The sequence below is a fragment of the Heterodontus francisci genome, unplaced genomic scaffold (assembly GCF_036365525.1).
Source record: "Heterodontus francisci isolate sHetFra1 unplaced genomic scaffold, sHetFra1.hap1 HAP1_SCAFFOLD_323, whole genome shotgun sequence".
Classification (NCBI taxonomy): Eukaryota; Metazoa; Chordata; class Chondrichthyes; order Heterodontiformes; family Heterodontidae; genus Heterodontus; species Heterodontus francisci.
The window spans coordinates 731,306-750,553 of record NW_027141078.1 but is presented as its reverse complement, the minus strand read 5'-3'; positions in this window follow the sequence as shown (position 1 = coordinate 750,553).

The window sequence follows — 19,248 nt, the reverse complement described above, 5'->3', positions numbered from 1 at the left end:
TCTGTAACCTCCTCCAGTCCAAATCCAACCCTCCCTATCTCTGTAAACTCCTTCAGCCCCTACAACCTTCCCTATCTGTGCAACCTCCTCCAGCACCTACAACCCTCCCTATCTCTAACCTCCTCCTGACCCACGACAAACCCCCCCTAACTCTGTAACCTCCTCCAGACCCACTACAACCCCTCCCTATCTGTGTAACCTCCTCCAGACCTCGACAACCCTCCCTATCTCTGTAACCTCTTGCAGGTCCGTACAACCCTCCCTATCTCTGCAACCTCCTCCAGCACCTAAACCCTCCCGATCTCTAACCTCCTCCAGCCCCCTACAACCCTCCCTATCTCTGTAAACTTCTCCCATCCCAAACAACCCTCTCTATCTCTGTAACCTCCTCCAGGCCCGTACAACCCTCCCTATCTCTGTAACCTCTTCCAAACGCACACACGCTCCCTATCTCTAACTTCCTCCAGTCCCCGACAACACTCGCTATCTCTGTCACCTCCTGCAGGCCCGTACAACCCTCCCTATCTCTGTAACCTCCTCCAGACCCGCACACGCTCCCTATCTCTGTAACCTCCTCCAGCACCTACAACCCTTTCTTTCTGTAACTTCCTCCAGTTCCCTTTAATGCTCCCTATCTTTGTAACTTCCTCCAGTCCCCGACAACACTCGCTATCTCTGTCACCTCCTGCAGGCCCGTACAACCCTCCCGATCTCTGTAACCTCCTCCAGACCCACACACGCTCCCGATCTCTGTAACCTCCTCCAGCCCCTACAATCCTCCCTATCTCTGTAACCTCCTCCTGCCCCCCACAACCCTCCCTATCTCTGTAACCTCCTTCAGCCCCTACAATCCTCCCTATCTCTGTAACCTCCTCCTGCCCCCCACAACCCTCCCTATCTCTGTAACCTCCTCCAGTCCCACTACAACCCTCCCTATCTCTGTAACCTCCTCCAGTCCCACTACAACTCTCCCTATCTCTGTAACCTCCTCCAGTCCAACTACAACCCTCTGTCTCTGTAACCTCCTTCAGCCCCTACAATCCTCCCTATCTCTGTAACCTCCTCCTGCCCCCCACAACCCTCCCTATCTCTGTAACCTCCTCCAGTCTCACTACAACCCTCCCTATCTCTGTAACCTCCTCCAGTCTCACTACAACCCTCCCTATCTCTGTAACCTCCTCCAGTCCACTACAACCCTCCCTATCTCTGTAACTTTCTCCAGACACCTTTAACCCTCCCTATCTCTGTAACCTCCTTCAGCCCCTACAACCCTCCCTATCCCTGTATCCTCCCCCAGTCCCCAACAATGCTCCCTATCTCTATAACCTCCTCCAGCCCCTACAACCCTCTTTATCTCTGTAACTTCCTCCAGCCCCTAGAAACCTCCCTATCTCTGTAACCTCTGATAACCTTCCCTATCTCTGCAACATCCTCCAGCACCTACAACCCTCCCTATCTCTGTAACTTCCTCCAGCCACCTTTAACCCTCCCTATCTCTGCAACCTCCTCCAGTCCCACTACAACCCTCCCTATATCTGTAACCTCCTCCAGACCCACAACAACCCTCCCTATCTCTGTAACCTCCTCCAGTCCCACTACAACCCTCCCTATCTCTGTAACCTCATCCAGCCCCCCACAACCCTCCCTATCTCTGTAACCTCCTCCAGTCCCACTACAACCCTCTTTATCTCTGTAACCTCCTCCAGTCCAACTACATCCCTCCCTATCTCTGTAACCTCCTCCAGTCCAACTACATCCCTCCCTGTCTCTGTAACCTCCTCCAGACCCACAACAACCCTCCCCATCTCTGTAACCTCCTCCAGTCCCACTACAACTCTCCTTGTCTCTGTAACCTCCTCCAGCCCCCTACAACCCTGCCTATCACCGTAACCTCCCCCAGACCCACCACAACCCTCCCTATCTCTGTAACCTGCTCCTGACCCACAACAACCCTCCCTGTCTCTGTAAACTCCTCCAGTCCCACTGCAACCCTCCCTATCTCTGTAACCTCCCCCAGACCCACCACAAGCCTCCCTATCTCTGTAACCTCCTCCAGCCCCCTACAACCCTCCCTATCTCTGTAACCTCCCCCAGACCCACGACAAACCCTCCCTATCTCTGTAACCTCCTCCAGTCCCCGACAACCCTCTCTATCTCTGTAAACTCCTCCAAACCCACTACAAACCCTCCCTATCTCTGTAACCTCCTCCAATCCCACTACAAACCCTCCCTATCTCTGCAACCTCCTCCAGTCCCACTACAACCCTCCCTATATCTGTAACCTCCTCCAGACCCACAACAACCCTCCCTATCTCTGTAACCTCCTCCAGCCCCCTACAACCCTGCCTATCACCGTAACCTCCTCCAGCCCCCCACAACCCTCCCTATCTCTGTAACCTCCTCCAGTCCCACTACAACCCTCCCTGTCTCTGTAACCTCCTCCAGTCCCACTACAACCCTCCCTATCTCTGTAACCTCCTCCAGTCCAACTACATCCCTCCCTATCTCTGTAACCTCCTCCAGTCCAACTACATCCCTCCCTATCTCTGGAACCTCCTCCAGACCCATGACAAACCCTCCCTATCTCTGCAACCTCCTCCAGTCCCACTACAACCCTCCCTATCTCTGTAACCTCCTCCAGTCCCACTACAATCCTCCCTATCTCTGTAAGCTCCTCCTGCCCCCCACAACCCTCCCTATCTCTGTAACCTCGTCCAGTCTCACTACAACCCTCCCTATCTCTGTAACCTCCTCCAGTCCCACTACAACCCTCCCTATCTCTGTAACCTCCTCCAGTCCAAATCCAACCCTCCCTATCTCTGTAAACTCCTTCAGCCCCTACAACCTTCCCTATCTGTGCAACCTCCTCCAGCACCTACAACCCTCCCTATCTCTAACCTCCTCCTGACCCACGACAAACCCTCCCTAACTCTGTAACCTCCTCCAGACCCACTACAACCCCTCCCTATCTGTGTAACCTCCTCCAGACCTCGACAACCCTCCCTATCTCTGTAACCTCTTGCAGGTCCGTACAACCCTCCCTATCTCTGCAACCTCCTCCAGCACCTAAACCCTCCCGATCTCTAACCTCCTCCAGCCCCCTACAACCCTCCCTATCTCTGTAAACTTCTCCCATCCCAAACAACCCTCTCTATCTCTGTAACCTCCTCCAGGCCCGTACAACCCTCCCTATCTCTGTAACCTCTTCCAAACGCACACACGCTCCCTATCTCTAACTTCCTCCAGTCCCCGACAACACTCGCTATCTCTGTCACCTCCTGCAGGCCCGTACAACCCTCCCTATCTCTGTAACCTCCTCCAGACCCGCACACGCTCCCTATCTCTGTAACCTCCTCCAGCACCTACAACCCTTTCTTTCTGTAACTTCCTCCAGTTCCCTTTAATGCTCCCTATCTTTGTAACTTCCTCCAGTCCCCGACAACACTCGCTATCTCTGTCACCTCCTGCAGGCCCGTACAACCCTCCCGATCTCTGTAACCTCCTCCAGACCCACACACGCTCCCTATCTCTGTAACCTCCTCCAGCATCTTACAGCCCTCCCGATCTTTGTAATTGCCTTCAGCCCCCTACAACCGTCCCCATCTCTGTAACCTCCTCCAGGCCGCTGCAGCCCTCACTATCTCTGTAACCTCATCCAGCCTCTACAAACCACCCTATCTCTGTAACCTGCTCCATCCCCGACAAACCTCCCCATCTCTGCAACCTCCTCCAGGCCACTGCAACACTCCCTATCTCTGTAACCTCATCCATCCCCAACAACCCTCCCTATCTCTGCAACCTCCTCCAAGGCTGCTGCAACCCTCACTATTTCTGTAACCTCCTGCATCCCCTACAACCCTCCCTATCTCAAACCTCCTCCAGCCCCTACAAACCTCCCTATCTCTGTAACCTCCTCCATCCCCGAACAAACCTCCCTATCTCTGTAACCTTCCCCAGACCCACCACAACCCACCCTATCTCTGTAAACTCCTCCAAACCCACTACAACCCTCCGTATCTCTGTAACCTCCTCCAGACCCACGACAAACTCACCCTATCTCTGGAACCTCCTCCAGACCCACGACAAACCCTCCCTATCTCTGTAACCTCCTCCAGTCCCACTACAACCCTCCCTATCTCTGTAACCTCCTCCAGTCCCACTACAATTCTCCCTATCTCTGTAACCTCCTCCAGTCCAACTACAACCCTCCCTATCTCTGTAACCTCCTTCAGCCCCTACAATCCTCCCTATCTCTGTAACCTCCTCCTGCCCCCCACAACCCTCCCTATCTCTGTAACCTCCTCCAGTCCCACTACAACCCTCCCTATCTCTGCAACCTCCTCCAGTCCCACTACAATCCTCCCTATCTCTGTAACCTCCTCCTGCCCCCCACAACCCTCCCTATCTCTGTAACCTCCTTCAGCCCCTACAATCCTCCCTATCTCTGTAACCTCCTCCTGCCCCCCACAACCCTCCCTATCTCTGTAACCTCCTCCAGTCCCACTACAACCCTCCCTATCTCTGTAACCTCCTCCAGTCCCACTACAACTCTCCCTATCTCTGTAACCTCCTCCAGTCCAACTACAACCCTCTGTCTCTGTAACCTCCTTCAGCCCCAACAATCCTCCCTATCTCTGTAACCTCCTCCTGCCCCCCACAACCCTCCCTATCTCTGTAACCTCCTCCAGTCTCACTACAACCCTCCCTATCTCTGTAACCTCCTCCAGTCCACTACAACCCTCCCTATCTCTGTAACTTTCTCCAGACACCTTTAACCCTCCCTATCTCTGTAACCTCCTTCAGCCCCTACAATCCTCCCTATCCCTGTATCCTCCCCCAGTCCCCAACAATGCTCCCTATCTCTATAACCTCCTCCAGCCCCTACAACCCTCTTTATCTCTGTAACTTCCTCCAGCCCCTAGAAACCTCCCTATCTCTGTAACCTCTGATAACCTTCCCTATCTCTGCAACATCCTCCAGCACCTACAACCCTCCCTATCTCTGTAACTTCCTCCAGCCACCTTTAACCCTCCCTATCTCTGCAACCTCCTCCAGTCCCACTACAACCCTCCCTATATCTGTAACCTCCTCCAGACCCACAACAACCCTCCCTATCTCTGTAACCTCCTCCAGTCCCACTACAACCCTCCCTATCTCTGTAACCTCCTCCAGTCCCACTACAATCCTCCCTGTCTCTGTAACCTCCTCCAGCCCCCCACAACCCTCCCTATCTCTGTAACCTCCTCCAGTCCCACTACAACCCTCCCTGTCTCTGTAACCTCATCCAGCCCCCCACAACCCTCCCTATCTCTGTAACCTCCTCCAGTCCCACTACAACCCTCCCTATCTCTGTAACCTCCTCCAGTCCAACTACATCCCTCCCTATCTCTGTAACCTCCTCCAGTCCAACTACATCCCTCCCTGTCTCTGTAACCTCCTCCAGACCCACAACAACCCTCCCCATCTCTGTAACCTCCTCCAGTCCCACTACAACTCTCCTTGTCTCTGTAACCTCCTCCAGCCCCCTACAACTCTGCCTATCACCGTAACCTCCCCCAGACCCACCACAACCCTCCCTATCTCTGTAACCTGCTCCTGACCCACAACAACCCTCCCTGTCTCTGTAAACTCCTCCAGTCCCACTGCAACCCTCCCTATCTCTGTAACCTCCCCCAGACCCACCACAAGCCTCCCTATCTCTGTAACCTCCCCCAGACCCACCACAAGCCTCCCTATCTCTGTAACCTCCTCCAGCCCCCTACAACCCTCCCTATCTCTGTAACCTCCCCCAGACCCACGACAAACCCTCCCTATCTCTGTAACCTCCTCCAGTCCCCGACAACCCTCTCTATCTCTGTAAACTCCTCCAAACCCACTACAAACCCTCCCTATCTCTGTAACCTCCTCCAATCCCACTACAAACCCTCCCTATCTCTGTAAACTCCTCCAAACCCACTACAAACCCTCCCTATCTCTGTAACCTCCTCCAGTCCCACTGCAACCCTCCCTGTCTCTGTAACCTCCTCCAGCCCACTACAACCCTCCCTATCTCTGTAACCTCCTCCAGACCCACGACAAACCCTCCCTATCTCTGTAATCTCCTCCAGGCCGGTACAACCCTCCCTATCTCTATAAACTTCTCCCATCCCAAACAACCCTCTCTATCTCAGTAACCTGCGACCACCTTCCCTATCTCTGCAACATCCTCCAGCATCTAAACCCTTCCTATCTCTAACCTCCTCCAGCCCACTACAACCCTCCCTATCTCTGTAAACTTCTCCCATCCCATACAACCCTCCCTATCTCCCTAACCTCCGACAACCTTCCCTATCTCTGCAACCACCTCCAGCACCTACAAACCTCCCTATCTCTAACCTCCTCCAGCTCCCCTACAACCCTCCCTATCTCTGTAACTTCCTCTAGTCCCCTTTAACCCTCCCTATCTCTGTAACCTCCTCCAGTCCCACAACAACCCTCCCTGTCTCTGTAACCAGCTCCAGCCCCCTACAACCCTCCCTATCTCTGTAACCTCCTCCATCCCCCTACAACCTTCCCTATCTCTGTAACCTCCTCCAGTCCCACTACAACCCTTCCTATCTCTGTAACCTCCTCCAGACCCACAACAACCCACCCTATCACTGTAACCTCCTCCAGACCCACGACAAACCCTCCCTATCTCTGTAACCTCCTCCAGACCCACGACAAACCCTCCCTATGTCTGTAACGTCCTCCAGTCCCCGACAACCCTCTCTATCTCTGTAAACTCCTCCAGACCGGTACAACCCTCCCTATCTCTCTAACTCCTCCAACCATCCCTATCTCTGCAACCTCCTCCAGCACCTATACCGCCCCTACCTCTAACCTCCTCCAGCCCACTACAACCCTACCTATTTCTGTAAACTCCACCCGTCCCATGCAACCCTCCCTATCTCTGTAACCTGCTCCAGCCCCGAGAACCCTCCCTATCTCTGAAACCTCCTCCATCCCCGACAAACCTCGCTATCTATGTAACCTCCTCCATCCCCCTACAACCCTCCCAATCTCTGTAACCTCCTCCAGACCCACAACAACCCTCCCTATCTCTGTAACCTCCTCCAGTCCCACTACAACCCTTCCTATCTCTGTAACCTCCTCCAGTCCCACAACAACCCTCCCTATCTCTGTAACCTCCTCCATCCCCCTACAACCTTCCCTATCTCTGTAACCTCCTCCAGACCCACAACAACCCTCCCTATCTCTGTAACCTCCTCCAGTCCAACTACATCCCTCCCTATCTCTGTAACCTCCTCCAGTCCAACTACATCCCTCCCTGTCTCTGTAACCTCCTCCAGACCCACAACAACCTTCCCTATCTCTGTAACCTCCCCCAGACCCAAGACAAACCCTCCCTATCTCTGTAACCTCCTCCAGTCCCCGACAACCCTCTCTATCTCTGTAAACTCCTCCAAACCCATTACAAACCCTCCCTATCTCTGTAACCTCCTCCAGTCCCACTACAACCCTTCCTATCTCTGTAACCTCCCCCAGACCCTTACAAACCTCCCTATCTCTGTAACCTCCTCCAGACCCCTACAACTCTCCCTATCTCTGTAACCTCCTCCAGCCCCTACAGCCCTCAATATCTCTGTAACCTCCTCCAGCCCCTACAGCCCTCCCTATCTCTGTAACCTCCTCCAGTCCCAAGAACCCTCCCTATCTCTGTAACCTCCTCCAGCCCCTACAACTCTCCCTATCTCTGTAACCTCCTCCAGCCCCCTCCAACCCTCCCAATCTCTGTAACCTCCTCCAGCCCCTACAACACTCCCTATCTCTGTAACCTCCTCCAGCACCCTACAACCCTCCCTATCTCTGTAACCTCCTCCAGTCCCTGCAGCCCTCCCTATCTCTGTAACCTCCTCCAGCCCCTACAGCCCTCCCTATCTCAGTAACCTCCTCCAGTCCCAACAACCCTCCCTATCTCTGTAACCTCCTCCAGCCCCTACAACTCTCCCTATCACTGTAACCTCCTCCAGCCCCCTCCAACCCTCCCAATCTCTGTAACCTCCTCCAGCCCCTACAACCCTCCCTGTCTCTGTAACCTCATCCAGCCCCCCACAACCCTCCCTATCTCTGTAACCTCCTCCAGTCCCACTACAACCCTCCCTATCTCTGTAACCTCCTCCAGTCCAACTACATCCCTCCCTATCTCTGTAACCTCCTCCAGACCCACAACAACCCTCCCCATCTCTGTAACCTCCTCCAGTCCCACTACAACTCTCTCTGTCTCTGTAACCTGCTCCAGCCCCCTACAACCCTGCCTATCACCGTAACCTCATCCAGCCCCCCACAACCCTCCCTATCTCTGTAACCTCCTCCAGACCCACAACAACCCTCCCCATCTCTGTAACCTCCTCCAGTCCCACTACAACTCTCCCTGTCTCTGTAACCTGCTCCAGCCCCCTACAACCCTGCCTATCACCGTAACCTCCCCCAGACCCACCACAACCCTCCCTATCTCTGTAACCTGCTCCTGACCCACAACAACCCTCCCTGTCTCTGTAAACTCCTCCAGTCCCACTGCAACCCTCCCTATCTCTGTAACCTCCCCCAGACCCACCACAAGCCTCCCTATCTCTGTAACCTCCTCCAGCCCCCTACAACCCTCCCTATCTCTGTAACCTCCCCCAGACCCACAACAAACCCTCCCTATCTCTGTAACCTCCTCCAGTCCCCGACAACCCTCTCTATCTCTGTAAACTCCTCCAAACCCACTACAAACCCTCCCTATCTCTGTAACCTCCTCCAGTCCCACTGCAACCCTCCCTGTCTCTGTAACCTCCTCCAGCCCACTACAACCCTCCCTATCTCTGTAACCTTCTCCAGACCCACGACAAACCCTCCCTATCTCTGTAACCTCCTCCAGTCTCCGACAACCCTCTCTATCTCTGTAAACTCCTCCAAACCAACTACAAACCCTCGCTATCTCTGTAACCTCCTCCAATCCCACTACAAACCCTCCCTATCTCTGTAACCTCCTCCAGACCCACGACAACCCCTCCCTATCTCTGTAATCTCCTCCAGGCCGGTACAACCCTCCCTATCTCTATAAACTTCTCCCATCCCAAACAACCCTCTCTATCTCAGTAACCTCCGACCACCTTCCCTATCTCTGCAACATCCTCCAGCATCTAAACCCTCCCTGTCTCTGTAACCTCCTCCAGCCCACTACAACCCTCCCTATCTCTGTAACCTCCTCCAGTCCCCGACAACCCTCTCTATCTCTGTAAACTCCTCCAAACCAACTACAAACCCTCCCTATCTCTGTAACCTCCTCCAATCCCACTACAAACCCTCCCTATCTCTGTAACCTCCTCCAGACCCACGACAACCCCTCCCTATCTCTGTAATCTCCTCCAGGCCGGTACAACCCTCCCTATCTCTATAAACTTCTCCCATCCCAAACAACCCTCTCTATCTCAGTAACCTGCGACCACCTTCCCTATCTCTGCAACATCCTCCAGCATCTAAACCCTTCCTATCTCTAACCTCCTCCAGCCCACTACAACCCTCCCTATCTCTGTAAACTTCTCCCATCCCATACAACCCTCCCTATCTCCCTAACCTCCGACAACCTTCCCTATCTCTGCAACCACCTCCAGCACCTACAAACCTCCCTATCTCTAACCTCCTCCAGCCCCCTACAACCCTCCCTATCTCTGTAACTTCCTCTAGTCCCCTTTAACCCTCCCTATCTCTGTAACCTCCTCCAGTCCCACAACAACCCTCCCTGTCTCTGTAACCAGCTCCAGCCCCCTACAACCCTCCCTATCTCTGTAACCTCCTCCATCCCCCTACAACCTTCCCTGTCTCTGTAACCTCCTCCAGACCCACAACAACCCACCCTATCTCTGTAACCTCCTCCAGACCCACGACAAACCCTCCCTATCTCTGTAACCTCCTCCAGACCCACGACAAACCCTCCCTATGTCTGTAACGTCCTCCAGTCCCCGACAACCCTCTCTATCTCTGTAAACTCCTCCAGACCGGTACAACCCTCCCTATCTCTCTAACTCCTCCAACCATCCCTATCTCTGCAACCTCCTCCAGCACCTATACCGCCCCTACCTCTAACCTCCTCCAGCCCACTACAACCCTACCTATTTCTGTAAACTCCACCCGTCCCATGCAACCCTCCCTATCTCTGTAACCTGCTCCAGCCCCGAGAACCCTCCCTATCTCTGAAACCTCCTCCATCCCCGACAAACCTCGCTATCTATGTAACCTCCTCCATCCCCCTACAACCCTCCCAATCTCTGTAACCTCCTCCAGACCCACAACAACCCTCCCTATCTCTGTAACCTCCTCCAGTCCCACTACAACCCTTCCTATCTCTGTAACCTCCTCCAGTCCCACAACAACCCTCCCTATCTCTGTAACCTCCTCCATCCCCCTACAACCTTCCCTATCTCTGTAACCTCCTCCAGACCCACAACAACCCTCCCTATCTCTGTAACCTCCTCCAGTCCAACTACATCCCTCCCTATCTCTGTAACCTCCTCCAGTCCAACTACATCCCTCCCTGTCTCTGTAACCTCCTCCAGACCCACAACAACCTTCCCTATCTCTGTAACCTCCCCCAGACCCAAGACAAACCCTCCCTATCTCTGTAACCTCCTCCAGTCCCCGACAACCCTCTCTATCTCTGTAAACTCCTCCAAACCCATTACAAACCCTCCCTATCTCTGTAACCTCCTCCAGTCCAACTACATCCCTCCCTATCTCTGTAACCTCCTCCAGACCCACAACAACCCTCCCCATCTCTGTAACCTCCTCCAGTCCCACTACTACTCTCTCTGTCTCTGTAACCTGCTCCAGCCCCCTACAACCCTGCCTATCACCGTAACCTCATCCAGCCCCCCACAACCCTCCCTATCTCTGTAACCTCCTCCAGACCCACAACAACCCTCCCCATCTCTGTAACCTCCTCCAGTCCCACTACAACCCTTCCTATCTCTGTAACCTCCCCCAGACCCTTACAAACCTCCCTATCTCTGTAACCTCCTCCAGACCCCTACAACTCTCCCTATCTCTGTAACCTCCTCCAGCCCCTACAGCCCTCAATATCTCTGTAACCTCCTCCAGCCCCTACAGCCCTCCCTATCTCTGTAACCTCCTCCAGTCCCAAGAACCCTCCCTATCTCTGTAACCTCCTCCAGCCCCTACAACTCTCCCTATCTCTGTAACCTCCTCCAGCCCCCTCCAACCCTCCCAATCTCTGTAACCTCCTCCAGCCCCTACAACACTCCCTATCTCTGTAACCTCCTCCAGCACCCTACAACCCTCCCTATCTCTGTAACCTCCTCCAGTCCCTGCAGCCCTCCCTATCTCTGTAACCTCCTCCAGCCCCTACAGCCCTCCCTATCTCAGTAACCTCCTCCAGTCCCAACAACCCTCCCTATCTCTGTAACCTCCTCCAGCCCCTACAACTCTCCCTATCTCTGTAACCTCCTCCAGCCCCCTCCAACCCTCCCAATCTCTGTAACCTCCTCCAGCCCCTACAACCCTCCCTGTCTCTGTAACCTCATCCAGCCCCCCACAACCCTCCCTATCTCTGTAACCTCCTCCAGTCCCACTACAACCCTCCCTATCTCTGTAACCTCCTCCAGTCCAACTACATCCCTCCCTATCTCTGTAACCTCCTCCAGACCCACAACAACCCTCCCCATCTCTGTAACCTCCTCCAGTCCCACTACAACTCTCCCTGTCTCTGTAACCTGCTCCAGCCCCCTACAACCCTGCCTATCACCGTAACCTCATCCAGCCCCCCACAACCCTCCCTATCTCTGTAACCTCCTCCAGACCCACAACAACCCTCCCCATCTCTGTAACCTCCTCCAGTCCCACTACAACTCTCCCTGTCTCTGTAACCTGCTCCAGCCCCCTACAACCCTGCCTATCACCGTAACCTCCCCCAGACCCACCACAACCCTCCCTATCTCTGTAACCTGCTCCTGACCCACAACAACCCTCCCTGTCTCTGTAAACTCCTCCAGTCCCACTGCAACCCTCCCTATCTCTGTAACCTCCCCCAGACCCACCACAAGCCTCCCTATCTCTGTAACCTCCTCCAGCTCCCTACAACCCTCCCTATCTCTGTAACCTCCCCCAGACCCACAACAAACCCTCCCTATCTCTGTAACCTCCTCCAGTCCCCGACAACCCTCTCTATCTCTGTAAACTCCTCCAAACCCACTACAAACCCTCCCTATCTCTGTAACCTCCTCCAGACCCACGACAAACCCTCCCTATCTCTGTAACCTCCTCCAGTCTCCGACAACCCTCTCTATCTCTGTAAACTCCTCCAAACCAACTACAAACCCTCCCTATCTCTGTAACCTCCTCCAATCCCACTACAAACCCTCCCTATCTCTGTAACCTCCTCCAGACCCACGACAACCCCTCCCTATCTCTGTAATCTCCTCCAGGCCGGTACAACCCTCCCTATCTCTATAAACTTCTCCCATCCCAAACAACCCTCTCTATCTCAGTAACCTCCGACCACCTTTCCTATCTCTGCAACATCCTCCAGCATCTAAACCCTCCCTGTCTCTGTAACCTCCTCCAGCCCACTACAACCCTCCCTATCTCTGTAACCTCCTCCAGACCCACGACAAACCCTCCCTATCTCTGTAACCTCCTCCAGTCCCCGACAACCCTCTCTATCTCTGTAAACTCCTCCAAACCAACTAGAAACCCTCCCTATCTCTGTAACCTCCTCCAATCCCACTACAAACCCTCCCTATCTCTGTAACCTCCTCCAGACCCACGACAACCCCTCCCTATCTCTGTAATCTCCTCCAGGCCGGTACAACCCTCCCTATCTCTATAAACTTCTCCCATCCCAAACAACCCTCTCTATCTCAGTAACCTCCGACCACCTTCCCTATCTCTGCAACATCCTCCAGCATCTAAACCCTTCCTATCTCTAACCTCCTCCAGCCCACTACAACCCTCCCTATCTCTGTAAACTTCTCCCATCCCATACAACCCTCCCTATCTCCCTAACCTCCGACATCCTTCCCTATCTCTGCAACCACCTCCAGCACCTACAAACCTCCCTATCTCTAACCTCCTCCAGCCCCCTACAACCCTCCCTATCTCTGTTACTTCCTCTAGTCCCCTTTAACCCTCCCTATCTCTGTAACCTCCTCCAGTCCCACAACAACCCTCCCTGTCTCTGTAACCAGCTCCAGCCCCCTACAACCCTCCCTATCTCTGTAACCTCCTCCATCCCCCTACAACCCTCCCTATCTCTGTAACCTCCTCCATCCCCCTACAACCTTCCCTATCTCTGTAACCTCCTCCAGTCCCACGACAACCCTTCCTATCTCTGTAACCTCCTCCAGACCCACAACAACCCACCCTATCTCTGTAACCTCCTCCAGACCCACGACAAACCCTCCCTATCTCTGTAACCTCCTCCAGACCCACGACAAACCCTCCCTATCTCTGTAACCTCCTCCAGACCCACGACAAACCCTCCCTATGTCTGTAACGTCCTCCAGTCCCCGACAACCCTCCCTATCTCTGTAACCTCCTCCAGCCCACTACAACCCTCCCTATCTCTGTAACCTGCTCCAGCCCCGAGAACCATCCCTCTCTCTGTAATCTCCTCCAGTCCCCTTCAACCCTCCCGATCTCTGAAACCTCCTCCATCCCCGACAAACCTCGCTATCTATGTAACCTCCTCCATCCCCCTACAACCCTCCCAATCTCTGTAACCTCCTCCAGACCCACAACAACCCTCCCTATCTCTGTAACCTCCTCCAGTCCCACTACAACCCTCCCTATCTCTGTAACCTCCTCCAGTCCCACAACAACCCTCCCTATCTCTGTAACCTCCTCCAGTCCCACAACAACCCTCCCTATCTCTGTAACCTCCTCCAGGCCCAGTACAATCTTCCCTATCTCTGTAACCTCCTCCAGACCCACAACAACCCTCCCTATCTCTGTAACCTCCTCCAGTCCAACTACATCCCTCCCTATCTCTGTAACCTCCTCCAGTCCAACTCCATCCCTCCCTGTCTCTGTAACCTCCTCCAGACCCACAACAACCCTCCCTATCTCTGTAACCTCCCCCAGACCCACTACAAACCCTCCCTATCTCTGTAACCTCCTCCAGTCCCACAACAACCCTCCCTATCTCTGTAACCTCCTCCAGGCCCAGGACAACCCTCCCTATCTCTGTAACCTCCTCCATCCCCCTACAACCTTCCCTATCTCTGTAACCTCCTCCAGTCCAACTACATCCCTCCCTATCTCTGTGACCTCCTCCAGTCCAACTACATCCCTCCCTGTCTCTGTAACCTCCTCCAGACCCACAACAACCCTCCCTATCTCTGTAACCTCTACCAGACCCAAGACAAACCCTCCCTATCTTTGTAACCTCCTCCAGTCCCCGACAACCCTCTCTATCTCTGTAAACTCCTCCAAACCCACTACAAACCCTCCCTATCTCTGTAACCTCCTCCAGTCCCACTACAACCCTTCCTATCTCTGTAACCTCCTCCAGTCCCACTACAACCCTTCCTATCTCTGTAACCTCCCCCAGACCCCTACAAACCTCCCTATCTCTGTAACCTCCTCCAGACCCCTACAACTCTCCCTATCTCTGTAACCTCCTCCAGCCCCTACAGCCCTCCCTATCTCTGTAACCTCCTCCAGCCCCTACAGCCCTCCCTATCTCTGTAACCTCCTCCAGTCCCAACAACCCTCCCTATCTCTGTAACCTCCTCCAGCCCCTACAACCCTCCCTATCTCTGTAACCTCCTCCAGCCCCCTACAACCCTCCCTATCTCTGTAACTTCCTCCAGCCCCTACAACTCTCCCTATCTCTGTAACCTCCTCCAGCCCTGACAACCCTCCCTATCTCTGTAACCTCCTCCAGCCCCTACAACTCTCCCTATCTCTGTAACCTCCTCCAGCCCTGACAGCCCTCCCTATCTCTGTAACCTCCTCCAGTCCCAACAACCCTCCCTATCTCTGTAACCTCCTCCAGCCCCAACAACTCTCCCTATCTCTGTAACCTCCTCCAGCCCCCTACAACCCTCCCTATCTCTGTAACCTCCTCCAGCCCCTACAACTCTCCCTATCTCTGTAACCTCCTCCAGCCCCTACGAACCTACGAGATCTCTGGGGGCCGTGCCTTCAGCTGCCTGGGGCCCTGAGCTCTGGAACTCAATCCACAAACCGCTCCGACTCTCTCTCTCCCTCTCCCCCTCCTTTATAACCCTCCTGAAAACTGACCTCTTTGACCGAACATTTTCTCGCCTGCCCACAATCTCACGCGACCCAGCGTCAGTTTATAATTGGTCTCCTGCGCAGCGGCCCAGGATGGTAAGACTGCGTTAAAGATTCAGTATAAATGGTAGATTTGGTCAGGATTGTCGGTTCGCACCCAGTAGAGGCTTGCAACGAATTTGCATCGAATGGGGTTGTTGATATGCAAATGCAAAAAATCTAGAATCATCGTTTTACGTTTGTGCTCAGGTTAATGAGAGTGGATATTCTGACCGGCACAGAGTGGGACTGCAATTAGGGAGCAATGTTAAAGAGGGAGTCTCTCTGTCAGGGAGCACTGTGAAAGAGGGAGTCTCTCTGTCAGGGAGCACTGTGAAAGAGGGAGTCTCTCTGTCAGGGAGCACTGTGAAAGAGGGAGTCTCTCTGTCATTGAGCACTGTGAAAGAGGGAGTCTCTCTGTCAGGGAGCACTGTGAAAGAGGGAGTCTCTCTGTCAGGGAGCACTGTGAAAGAGGGAGTCTCTCTGTCAGGGAGCACTGTGAAAGAGGGAGTCTCTCTGTCAGGGAGCACTGTTAAAGAGGGATTCTCTCCATCAGGGAGCCCTGTTAAAGAGGGAGTCTCTCCGTCAGGGAGCCCTGTTAAAGAGGGAGTCTCTCTCCGAAAGGGAGCCATGTTAAAGAGGGAGTCTCTCCGTCAGGGACCCCTGTTAAAGAGGGAGTCTCTCCGTCAGGGACCCCTGTTAAAGAGGGAGTCTCTCCGTCAGGGAGCCCTGTTAAAGAGGGAGTCTCTCCGTCAGGGACCCCTGTTAAAGAGGGAGTCTCTCCGTCAGGGAGCCCTGTTAAAGAGGGAGTCTTTCTCCATCAGGGACCCCTGCTAAGGAGGGAGTCTCGTTCCGTCAGGGACCCCTGTTAAAGAGGGAGTCTCTCTCCGTCAGGGACCCCTGTTAAAGAGGGTGTCTCTCTCCGTCAGGGACCCCTGTTAAAGAGGGAGTCTCTCTCCGTCAGGGACCCCTGTTAAAGAGTGTGTCTCTCTCCGTCAGGCACCCTTGTTAAAGAGGGAGTCTCTACATCAGGGATCCCTGTTAAAGAGGGAGTCTCTCCATCAGGGAGCCCTGTTAAAGAGGGAGTCTCTCTTCGTCAGGGAGCCCTGTGAAAGAGGGAGTCTCTCTCCGTCATGGACCCCTGTTAAAGAGGGAGTCTCTCACCGTCAGGGACCCCTGTTAAAGAGGGAGTCTCTCCGTCAGGGAACCCTGTTAAAGCGGGAGTCTCTACATCAGGGACCCCTGTTAAAGAGGGAGTCTCTCTCCGTCAGGGACCCCTGTTAAAGAGGGAGTCTCTCTCCGTCAGGGATCCCTGTTAAAGAGGGAGTCTGTCTCTCCATCTGGAACCCCTGTTAATGAGGGAGTCTCTCCATCAGGGACCCCTGTTAAAGAGGGAGTCTGTCTCCGACTGGGAGCCATGTTAAAGAGGGTGTCTCTCCGTCAAGGAGCCCTGTTAAAGAGCGATTCTGTCTCCGACAGGGAGCCATGTTAAAGAGGGAGTCTCTCCGTCAGGGACCCCTATTAAAGAGGGAGTCTCTCTCCATCAGGGACCCCTGTTAAAGAGGGAGTCTCTCCGTCAGGGAACCCTGTTAAAGTGGGAGTCTCTCTCCGTCAGGGACCCCTGTTAAAGAGGGAGTCTCTCTCCGTCAGGGACCCCTGTTAAAGAGGGAGTCTCTCTCCGTCAGGGAACCCTGTTAAAGCGGGAGTCTCTACATCAGGGACCCCTGTTAAAGAGGGAGTCTCTCTCCGTCAGGGACCCCTGTTAAAGAGGGAGTCTCTCTCCGTCAGGGATCCCTGTTAAAGAGGGAGTCTCTCCGTCTGGGACCCCTGTTAAAGAGGGAGTCTCTCCGTCTGGGACCCCTGTTAAAGAGGGAGTCTCTCCATCAGGGATCCCTGTTAAAGAGGGAGTCTGTCTCTCCGTCTGGGACCCCTGTTAAAGAGGGAGTCTCTCCATCAGGGACCCCTGTTAAAGAGCGATTCTGTCTCCGACAGGGAGCCATGTTAAAGATGGAGTCTCTCCGTCAGTGACCCCTATTAAAGAGGGAGTCTCTCTCCATCAGGGACCCCTGTTAAAGAGGGAGTCTCTCCGTCAGGGACCCCTGTTAAAGGAGGAGTCTCTCTCCGTCAGGGACCCCTGTTAAAGAGGGAGTCTCTCTCCATCAGGGACCCCTGTTAAAGAGGGAGTCTCTCTCCGTCAGGGACCCCTGTATAAAGAGGGAGTCTCTCTCCGTCAGTGACCCCTTTGAAAGAGGAAGTCTCTCTCCATTAGGGACCCCTGTTAAAGAGGGAGTCTCTCCGTCAGGGACCCCTGTTAAAGAGGGAGTCTCTCCATCAGGGACCCCTGTTAAAGAGGGAGTCTCTCCGTCAGGGAGCCATGTTAAAGAGGGAGTCTCTCCGTCAGGGACCCCTATTAAAGAGGGAGTCTCTCCATCAGGGAGCCCTGTTAAAGGGGGAGTCTCTCTCCGTCAGGGACCCCTGTTAAAGAGGAGTCTCTCTCCATCAGGGAGCCCTGTTAAAGAGGGAGTCTCTCTCCGTCAGGGACCCCTGTTAAAGAGGGAGTCTCTCTCCATTAGGGACCCCTGTTAATGAGGGAGATTCTCTGTCAGGGACCCCTGTTAAAGAGGGAGTCTCTCTGTCAAGGAGCACTGTGAAAGAGGGAGTCTCTCTGTCAGGGAGCACTGTGAAAGAGGGAGTCTCTCTGTCAGGGAGCACTGTGAAAGAGGGAGTCTCTCTGTCAGGGAGCACTGTGAAAGAGGGAGTCTCTCTGTCAGGGAGCACTGTGAAAGAGGGAGTCTCTCTGTCAAGGAGCATTGTGAAAGAGGGAGTCTCTCTGTCAGGGAGCAATGTGAAAGAGGGAGTCTCTCTGTCAGGGAGCACTGTGAAAGAGGGAGTCTCTCTGTCAGGGCGCACTGTGAAAGAGGGAGTCTCTCTGTCAGGGAGCACTGTGAAAGAGGGAGTCTCTCTGTCAGGGAGCACTGTTAAAGAGGGATTCTCTCCATCAGGGAGCCCTGATAAAGAGGGAGTCTCTCCGTCAGGGAGCCCTGTTAAAGAGGGAGTCTCTCTCCGACAGGGAGCCATGTTAAAGAGGGAGTCTCTCCGTCAGGGAGCCCAGTTAAAGAGGGAGTCTCTCCGTCAGGGACCCCTGTTAAAGAGGGAGTCTCTCCGTCAGGGAGCCCTGTTAAAGAGGGAGTCTTTCTCCATCAGGGACCCCTGCTAAAGAGGGAGTCTCGTTCCGTCAGGGACCCCTGTTAAAGAGGGAGTCTCTCTCCATCAGGGACCCCTGTTAAAGAGGGTGTCTCCTTCCGTCAGGGACTCCTGTTAAAGAGGGAGTCTCTCCGTCAGAGACACTGTTAAAGAGGGAGTCTCTCTCCATCAGGGACTGCTGTTAAAGAGGGTGTCTCTCTCCGTCAGGCACCCTTATTAAAGAGGGAGTCTCTCCATCAGGGATCCCTGTTAAAGAGGGAGTCTCTCCATCAGGGAGCCATGTTAAAGCGGGAGTCTCTCTTCGTCAGGGACCCCTGTTAAAGAGGGAGTCTCTCCGTCAGAGACACTGTTAAAGAGGGAGTCTCTCTCCATCAGGGACTGCTGTTAAAGAGGGTGTCTCTCTCCGTCAGGCACCCTTGTTAAAGAGGGAGTCTCTCCATCAGGGATCCCTGTTAAAGAGGGAGTCTCTCCATCAGGGAGCCATGTTAAAGAGGGAGTCTCTCTTCGTCAGGGAGCCCTGTGAAAGAGGGAGTCTCTCTCCGTCATGGACCCCTGTTAAAGAGGGAGTCTCTCACCGTCAGGGACCCCTGTTAAAGAGGGAGTCACTTTCCGTCAGGGAACCCTGTTAAAGCGGGAGTCTCTACATCAGGGACCCCTGATAAAGAGGGAGTCTCTCTCCGTCAGGGACCCCTGTTAAAGAGGGAGTCTCTCTCCGTCAGGGATCCC